At 41.3% G+C, this 9,929-nt stretch overlaps 1 long non-coding RNA gene across 1 annotated transcript; it reads right to left on the minus strand.

The window, feature by feature from the left end:
- Positions 1-427: 427 nt before the first annotated feature.
- On the minus strand, positions 428-9,409 carry LOC134055046 (uncharacterized). The gene is made up of 2 exons (XR_009934071.1): positions 8,772-9,409; positions 428-3,834 (listed from the first exon to the last, which is right to left on the minus strand). It is a non-coding gene; the product is annotated as an uncharacterized LOC134055046 (long non-coding RNA).
- Positions 9,410-9,929: the final 520 nt, after the last annotated feature.

Here is a 9,929-nt window from a genome sequence, read left to right on the forward strand (position 1 = left end):
GCAGTGTCCTCGCTGACCTTGGCACCGTCCTCCATGTTTCTCACTTCTAAATAATTGTCCTTGGCCATCCTGTGACCAGTTACCAATTTCTTCATGTGCTGGGAACAGGGGGAAGGGAGTCCTGTCTCCAGCTGCCTACACTGAAATTATCCTGCTGTCTTTATTTGGTAATCCCACTATGTTAACATCAATGCATTCCAGTTATCTAGAGGCTCTGAACCTAGCACTACCTCTTCCTTTAAATGCTTGAAAAGCAAATCTCCAGAAAATTCAGTCAACAGCGGATTCTTTCATCACATCACTGTAATCTTCCTGGGTTTGCACTGACATCATCCAATGGAACATAACAATCATTATTAATGTACAGTTACAATGCTGTAGTGGCATCAACCCACATAGAACTGTTATCAATGAGCACAACGGGCCATTTTAGCCAATTAAAATAGCAATTTATTAGAAAGAAAAGCAAAATGCAGCGCTGGGCGACAGGGGAGTCACCGCTCCACCAACTGCCGCGCCGACCGGGGTTTTCAGTTCTCTTTTTAAGCACCCGCTCTTCTTGTTGAGTCATCCTCTTGGTGCTTATCGCGCGTGCTCCGGCAGTTGATAGGGGTTCGTTTTCTACCTTCTGGTGGTCGTTGATAAAGGCCCTCACGAGTCTTCCTCAGTATCCTCTTCTTGACTTGGGCTGCAAAAAGTTCTTACGCAACCTTACAAGTATTGATTACAACACTATTTGTTCTTTATAACTAGTTTCACTTACGCAAACCATTTCTTTAAGCATAGCTGCAGTTACTGATTTACATTGTTCTTAACCTTATATGGACAGTGAACAAAAAGGGACTTCTGTTTCTTACCACAATCCCCCCCTTTTTTTTTTTTTACTCTTTTTGTTCATTAAATCTAGCTAATTCCCTTCTACTAAGTTCCAAATGCTTTTCTGTCTTTATTCCAGACAGGGGTTCATATTTAGCTCTAATTAGCATTAAATGAGCAGCTTCCAATTTTCTCTTAACTATGTTAATGAGCTTATTAAAAATACATGGTCTAAACGTTAGGGTCAAAATAAACAATATCAAGGGTCTTGCTATGGTAGACAACAAGGTAGTTAACCAGGGAGAATGATTAAACCATGACTCATACCAACTTTGCTGAGTCTCTCGTTCCTTCTTCTGTTGTTCCAGCTGCTTTCGAAGTTCAGCCATGGTGTCTATAACTATGCCGGTATGGTCTGCATATGTGCAACATTCTTCCCTTAAAGCCACACATAATCCTCCTTGTTGCAATAATAATAAGTCTAACTTTCTGCGATTCTGCAGCACTACTTCAGATAAAGACCTTAATGATTTTACTAAGCCATCAATTGCCTTTTCAATTCTGTTCAAGTCTTCATCTACTGATACCCTTAAAGCTCTCATCTTTTGCTGTTGTTGTATTAATGAAGCTGCTCCAGTACCAATCCCAACTCCCCCAACACTTAATAATACTGCTACTGTAAGTGCTGTAAAGGGTTTCCTTTTTGCTAGGTGATGTTCAGGGGTAATTTGGTGTTTCGGTACGTAGTCCCTCGTGTGATATGATATACGAGGGATAATAAGAACCTGAACACAGTATTCTGATGTTTCATTAAAGTGTTGGATGCTTAAACAGGGAGTAATTTCTAAATTGTTGCAGATCCATTTAGTATTTGCTGCAGGAATAAGCCATTGAGCAGGTTTCCGGATATCATGAATAGACATTCTTACTTAACAGAGATGGTCTTTTTTTTTTTTTTTTTTTTTTTTTTTGGGGTATATTTCCTATGCACCTTCCCTTCCCTATCACTTGAGTCAGTGATAATCCAGGGGTGTCCTCTCTTCCTTTTTTCCATAAACATTCCCTGGGGTTTGTTCCATTGATTCGTTTAGATTTTGCTGTGGAGCCCAAGGCCTCATATAGGGGAGGTCTCATCATATAACATAGCCAGCACCCCTCTGTCAAATTCGGGTACGTATGGTTTAATACCGTGAAGGTAGCTTGTAATGTTTTCCACAGCGCATTGTATCTTCTAAAAGATTGATAGTTTTCAATTTCAACTTCTGTCTTATTTTCTGTCTCATTTTTCCCTGGAACTAAGATTTTAGTCTGATTTTCTGTACTCTCACCCCCTATAACTGGATTTGGCCCTATCGGCTCCAAATCATATGGTATAGGTTCCTTTTTTATCTGGATCAAATTTCCAAAATCATGCCCATCTTTCCAGTGCCTAATTCCCCACGTCCGGCCTATCAGCCATTCTGCGTCTTCTGGTTGAGAAGCATTTAAAAATATAAATGTACAATTTCCTCGACAACTGGGGGAATTACACCAGCCAGAATTCCATGACCATGGGGTTTTACAACCTTTAGGACTCCAACTTTACTTTAAGAAATTTGTCAGGCCCAGCTCCCGGTTTCTATCCAAATGCAATGGTCTTACAACCCCAATATCCACAATAATATTCTTCCGGATAATTACAATAGGACCTCCCGGGATTTGAGGCAGGGCACATATAAAAGCTTGTATGATTTAGGGGACCACAATGCTGTACTTTAGTTAAATTACAAACTCCTGCTGTAAAACTTGGGGCTTCAGAGGAGATGACAGACTGGAGCTCATGCTTTGTATCATGACTTTCCCATCTACTTTAAGGTTCACTTAAAAGGTTCATGGTCAGCTGCTATTGGTTTTATAATAAATCCTAAAAATATTTTCATTACACATACCTTTAGAGTTGTGGGTTGCTTATGGCCGAAACTAATTTGTTGTTTGTAAATTCTTTTTGTTTTATTTCCTTTGTTACCCCCTTTTCGGCCTGGGGTTCGTACGTGGGTGAGTACCTTAGTGGTAACTAAATTGGGAGGCTCTTTTTCCCCACTGTTCACCCTTCTGCCTCGCCCGCCAACTAGATTGCGGCTAGCTGCGGGGTAACCCATCTTCACGGCAGCAAGGATGTTCTTCAGGGGTAGAGCTTGCTCCCCTCCTCCACTTTCTTCTTGTGGTATGCCAATTTTTGTCCTTTACTGATGGGGTGTCACACCTCAATCCTTTTACTTGTTTTCGGCACTCCGCCTTCACAATATCCGTGTTATATGGTCCCACAGGCTCGTTAGAGTGATAACAACAAAGTTCGGGGTTTATACCTTTAGAAAATATTTGCCACCAGGATGGGGATCCCACTTTAAGCTCTCGAGCTGCTACTTTCTGACTTAGGGCCAGGGCAGTCAGCTCGCGCTGTTCCCCCCCACAGGGTTGACACACACTTCTAGGAGCCCGCCCTCTTCGGCAATGAACCCACCACAACTCTTTACAGATTTTACAACAAAAACATATAAATGGATAACAATTACAATCTAACCAACTACAAACTATTCTTATATTATTGTGATCAACATTTTCTTCCCCATTATATAACTTATCTTTATTTATTAATCTTATTTCTCGATAGTAGGGTTGTTGGGTAAGTTTTTCTAAATATTCACAATATCCAGGTGGTTCTGAAGTTCCAATCAGTTCTTTCTGCAACACTCAATTATCCCCTACCCAAATGTCCCCAGCGTCCATTTAGGATAAAGTCCTTGTTAAAGTAAACTTCAAATCGCCAGGTGTTCCTTTGATATTCCACTGAGGATCCTTGTTTTTGGAGAATTCTGATGGATTTATGGGTCCTTTTATTCGACTAGCATGAGTCCATCCTTTCTCTGCTGTTCGTACTGCCGTATCAGTGGTGAGTAGTACTAAATACGGTCCCTCCCACTTCGGGGTTAACGGGTTCTCTTTCCAGCTCCGGACCAGGACCCAATCTCCCGGCTGCACCTGGTGTAACATAAGATCTAAAGGTGGTCTTTGGGCCCATATTCCTTTCTCCCACAATTGTCTTCTGTATTTCATTAATACAGTAAGGTACTTGTTTAAATGTTGATCATCAATGTTAGGATTATTTTGTACCTTTTCTAAATTGTATGGCATTCCATATAACATTTCAAAAGGTGACAATCCGATATCAGCCCGTGGCTGAGTTCGAATATTTAATAGGGCCAGCGGAATACATTTCACCCATGACAATTTGGTTTCTAATACCAATTTTGTTAATTGCTTCTTTATTTCCCTATTTATTCTTTCTACTCTTCTTGAACTTTGAGGATGGTAAGGTGTATGTTGCTCCCATCTAATTCTTAACACTTCAGCTAATTCCTGTGTTATTTTGGATGTAAAATGTGGACCCTTATCTGAGTCGATGGTTTCAGGTACCCCATATCTGGGCACTATTTCTTCACAACTGTTTTGGCAGTTTCCCTTGTTGTTGGGAATGCTTCTACATAATGTGTTAAGTGGTCCACTATTACCAGAAGATATCTGGTTTTTCCTACTTTGGGTAGTTCTGTAAAATTTATTTGTAAATTTGCAAATGGCCTTTTTGACACCGGTCGTCCCCCTGGAAGTAGTTTTCTTAGGTTGCTACGATTGACTTGAAGGCAGGTGGGACAGTTTTTGGTAATGTGTTTAGCCAAATTTTGTACTCCAATGCTCATAAATTTGGTTGCAAAATGATCAACTAATCCTTGGGCCCCCCAGTGTGTTCCTGGTCGTGTGTGTGTCCCTTGGTGTAGTCTATACAGCATTCGTTGGGCCACTGCCTTAGGTAATACTTCTCGCCCATCTTCCATCACCCATCTCCCCTCTTTTTCCTTTATTCCCATTTTTTTTAATTTCTCTTTTTCTTCATTAGTAAATACCAACTCCACTTCAACTATCTCATTCCCGAGTGTTTCCTTAATCTGTGGCTTTTCCTTTAAAGTCATCTCTTTTATTGCTACTCGCTTTGCTTCCTGATCGGCAGCATTATTCCCTCTACTTTTAAAGTCCATTCCTGATTGGTGTCCCTTCAAATGTACTACATCGATTTTCTTTGGTCCTCTGAGTGCCTGTAGTACTTTTACTATAAGTTTCTGATGAATTAATCCTTTTCCCTGGGAATTTATTAGTCCCCTTTCTTCCCATAGTTTTCCAAAGGTATGCACTACTCCAAACCCATATTTAGAGTCAGTATAAATTGTCCCTTCTTTTCTCTTCAAAAGTATCAAAGCTCGAAGTATTGCGTATAATTCACATACCTGAGCTGACCAAGATTTATTCAACGCTCTAGATTCAATTACTCGTAAGTCTGCTCCCCCTATTATAGCATATCCTGATTTCCTTTCTCCGTCCACTACTCGAGAGGATCTGTCTACAAATAATTTTTCTTCTTCTGGTAGTTCCTCCTCTTCTAAATCAGGTCTAATTTTAGTCTGTTCTTCTATTGTTGCTAAACAATCATGAATCAGGGGCTTCTGGTTCGGCTCTCCATATAGGAAAGCAGCTGGATTTTGTAGGCTGGTAGTTTCTAAGGTAAATCCTGGTGCTTCTAGTAATATTCCTTCATATTTCAAAAGTCTAGCATCCGATATCCACTTTTCTGCTTTTTGTTGCATTATGCCTCGAATATTATGGGGAGATAATACCTTTAAGTTGCCGTTAAAGGTAATTTTCCTAGCCTCTTCCACCAATAATGCACATCCAGCTAATATTTGTAAACATTTGGGCCAGCCCCTACTCACGGGATCCAAAATTTTGGACAAATATGCTACTGGTTTCTTTTTCCCTGCCCAGTCCTGTGTAAGTACCCCAAAGGCAACCCCTTCTTCTATATTCACAAATAGGAAAAATTGCCTTTTCAAATCGGGAAGACTTAAAACTGGAGCATGGACCAGACTGTCCTTTAGTATCTCTAATTTTTCGGTATCTTCTTCAGTCCATTTTAACAGTCTAGTTTGTGTTAATTTTTGATATGAAAATCTGGCTTTCCCACTATAATTTTCAATCTATTGTCTACAATATCCTGTGAGGCCCAATATTTGCCGAATTTGTCATTTATTTTTTGGTATTGGCAGTAGTAGAATGGCCTGAATCCTCTCAGGATCTATTTTCTTTTCCCCTTTTCTTAAATAATGTCCTAAATATTTTACTTCCTCTTCTACAAATTGAAGTTTGGCTTTTGAAACTTTTAAGCCTTTCAGCCCTAGGAAATTTAAAAGTTTTATACTCTCTTTTCTCACATCTTCCTCTTTTTCCCCTGCTAACAATAAATCATCCACATATTGTATTAAAGTTACCCTGGGGTTTACTTCATAATCTTCTAGAATCTGTTTTAATGCTTGCCCACACAAATTAGGGGATTCTGTAAACCCTTGAGGCAATACAGTCCACCTAAGCTGCTGCTTTCTCCCCGTATCTGGGTCTTCCCACTCAAAAACAAAATAATCTCTGCTTGCTTCATCCAAAGGGCAAGCCCAAAAAGCATCCTTCAGATCTATTACACTATACCACAAGTCATTAGGGCCCAATTTACTTAATAGTGTATATGGATTTGCTACCACCGGGAACTTAGCTATTGTTCTCTTATTTATTTCCCTTAAGTCATGTACTAAGCGGTAGGATCCATTTGTTTTTTTTTTTACTGGGAGAATAGGTGTGTTATATGGTGACATGCAAGGTTTTAATAATCCTTGATTTAACAGGCGGTCCACCTCAGGTTTTAATCCCTTTCTTCCCTCCAAGGATATTGGGTATTGCTTTATTCTTACTGGGATTTCAGGATTTTTAATCTTTACTTTAAAAGGAGCAATTTTCAACTGCCCCACACTTTCAGAGTCATACCACACTTCTGGATTAATTTTGCTTTCATCTTCTTGTCTAAGAGGGCAAAGTCGAATTTGTATTCCTCTTTCCACCACTTCTATTTGGACTCCCAATTCTATAATCATGTCTCGGCCTAATAAATTATAATCTGATTCTGGAACAAGCAAAAAGCTTCCTATTCCCATCTTAAATTCTGATTCCACCATTACTCGCTTTATCACTTTTACCTCAAAAGGCTCTCCCTTCGCTCCAACTACAGTGGCGGTCTCTTTAGACAAAACACATCCTTTTGGCAAAAACTGAAGGGTTGATCTTTCCGCGCCAGTGTCAACTAAAAAGGTAATTTCTTGGCCATGGGGACCCACTTTAAGTTTTATCAAGGGCTCTTTTCGATGTTTCTGGGTCTCCAACAAATAGAGCCCCTGACCCTCCTAATCCTCCTTAAATTCCTTCTCATCTCTCAGCCGAACACGGCACTCTCTTTTGAAATGACCCCTCTTTCCACAGTAAAAACACATTTTCACTTCTTGCTTTTCTCTGGAATCCTTTCCTCTTGCTGATGGCTGATTCATCCGCCCTGGCTCTTTCCTAAATCTTCCTGCGTTCTGATCCCGTTCTCTAGTCTCACGTACCGCAGCCACCATCATCCTTACTTGCTTTTTATGGCTCTCTTCTTCTCTTCGCACATATACTTTCTGTGCTTCCCTTAACAGTTCATCTAATCCCCTATCCTGCCAATCTTCCAACTTTTGAATTTTCTTCCTAATGTCTTCTCATGATTTAGAAACAAAATGCACTTTCAATACTGCCTGTCCCATCTGGCCATTAGGGTCCATTCCAGAGTAAAGCTGGAAATTCTTTCTTAACCTTTCCAGCCATTCAGTGGGGGTCTCGTCCTTCTTCTGCCTTTCATTAAAAGCCTTGTTTATATTTTGGCCTCTGGGAACAGATTCTCTAATCCCCTGCACAATTATAGTCCTAAGGTCTTGCATATGGACTCTATGGACTGGATTTTAGTGATCCCAGTTAGGGTTCTGCAGCGGCCATTTTATGTTTGCTGCCGGCCCTTGGGCATGTTGTAAATCCCAAATACGCATACCCTCCCTTCTGATCATGTTCTTTTCTTCGGCTGTGAACAAAATATTTAATATAGATTGCAATTCCTCCCAGGTATACATATTCGGGCCCAAAAACTGATCCACCCTTTCAGCCACCCCTAACGGATCTTCTAGCAAGTGTCCCATTTCTTTCTTAAAATCCCTAACGTCCCCAGAACTAAGAGGCACGGACACGAATCCTATGCCTGCTTGCGGACCTCCCATCGGCATTTCCCTTAAGGGGAATAGGCCCTTTTGGGATCTGCTCCGAGTTGTCGGCCCGGTGTAGTCTGATTGGTCTGAATCAGATTCCTCCCCTGGGGGTGCATTAGGACCCGCTGCTTCCTGCGCTTGGGGAGGAGGCACATACGGGGGAGGGGCTATAATAGTCTCCTCGGCCCGACTTCCCTTTCTCTTTTCTTTATTTTTCTTGGCTTTCTCAGTCAGCTTAAAAATAAATACTTTTGGGCGGCCTACCCACACCTTTGCGTACTCACTCTCCTCTATACAAAAAAAGTTTTCTTTGTATTCACCCAAATATTTAGTTTTTGTTTCACCCAGTCCTCAGAGGACCCAAATATTGGCCAAAACACATTTTTTGAAATTTCCTTTCCACCCCACACCTCCACACAATAATGTATCATCCTAGCCTTATCTTTTCCTTCCGTATGGAAAATGTTCTCAATTATCTAAAAAAAACCCTAAGGGACTATTTCTTGGTACGGGTGGAAGTTTAATCTCTGCAGGAGGCTTACTCTTCCCCTGCCCCATTTCTTCCGGAGTACCTTCACTCGCACACAAAATATCGCTTTCGCTTCCCCTGTTTCGTGGCCCAAGCCCTCGCGGGTCAGTGGGAACCGCACTACTAAGGGTCCGCACTCGCTTGGGGAATCCGGCTGCCAGTTCCCCTCTCACACACACATCGAGTCACCGTACTCCGGGATCCCGACCCCGCCCGAACGGATCCCGTATACTTACGCGTCCTGCGTCTTCGTCCGGACCTTGTGCACAAAGCTTTTAAGGAGTTCCCTGGGCCCTCAATTCCCTTTGCTTTCCTTTCCTTAATTTTAGGTTCGTCGGTCGGGAGTAGGGCGACCTCCTAACCCCGAGGGCCACCAAAATGGTGGGGTGCCCCCCTCACGGGTAGAAAATCACCCCTATCACCGATCCGAGTCACGGCACCAAATTGTTATCAATGAGCACAACGGGCCATTTTAGCCAATTAAAATAGCAATTTATTAGAAAGAAAAGCAAAATGCAGCGCTGGGCGACAGGGGAGTCACCGCTCCACCAACTGCCGTGCCGACCGGGGTTTTCAGTTCTTTTAAGCACCCGCTCTTCTTGTTGAGTTATCCTCTTGGTGCTTATCGCGCATGCTCCGGCAGTTGATAGGGGTTCATTTTCTACCTTCTGGTGGTCGTTGATAACGGCCCTCACGAGTCTTCCTCAGTATCCTCTTCTTGACTTGGGCTGCAAAAAGTTCTTACGCAACCTTACAAGTATTGATTACAACACTATTTGTTCTTTATAACTAGTTTCACTTACGCAAACCATTTCTTTAAGCATAGCTGCAGTTACTGATTTACATTGTTCTTAACCTTATACGGACAGTGAACAAAAAGGGACTTCTGTTTCTTATCACAGAACTGACTTGGAATGCATAAAAAATGTAGGCATTTACTAATAGCCATATTCCTTCAGGTCCCTTCCAGTTCTGAAGTGTACTAGTGTCCCTGTGGTGACAGAAATTACTGCTATCTTGTGATATCTTCAGAGCTGTTAATTGACCTTTTGCTGGCAGTTAAGTGCCATTAGCTTAGGATGAGGATACTCTAATTGTGCAAAGTAGTCAACTGCAGTAAGTAGCTTTTGCTTTCTGGCGTACTTGAAAGCAATTCAGGGATTTGTTCTCATAAATGGCAGTAACATTTGTGTATTCAGAGTAGAAGCAGAGCCTACCTCTCTCTATTTGATCTTATAATTGAATCAGGTAGGATGTGCTGAGCCACGGCCTATGAATCAACCTGATTTGAAGCCAAAATTTACCAAAAAAATCTGATTTTATAGGCTAACAGCATCTTATTTACATGAACTATAGAAACATTCAAATAATTTCAAGTAAACTTCAGAATTTTT

This window comes from Cinclus cinclus, chromosome 30, assembly GCF_963662255.1.
Source record: "Cinclus cinclus chromosome 30, bCinCin1.1, whole genome shotgun sequence".
Taxonomy (NCBI): domain Eukaryota; kingdom Metazoa; phylum Chordata; class Aves; order Passeriformes; family Cinclidae; genus Cinclus; species Cinclus cinclus.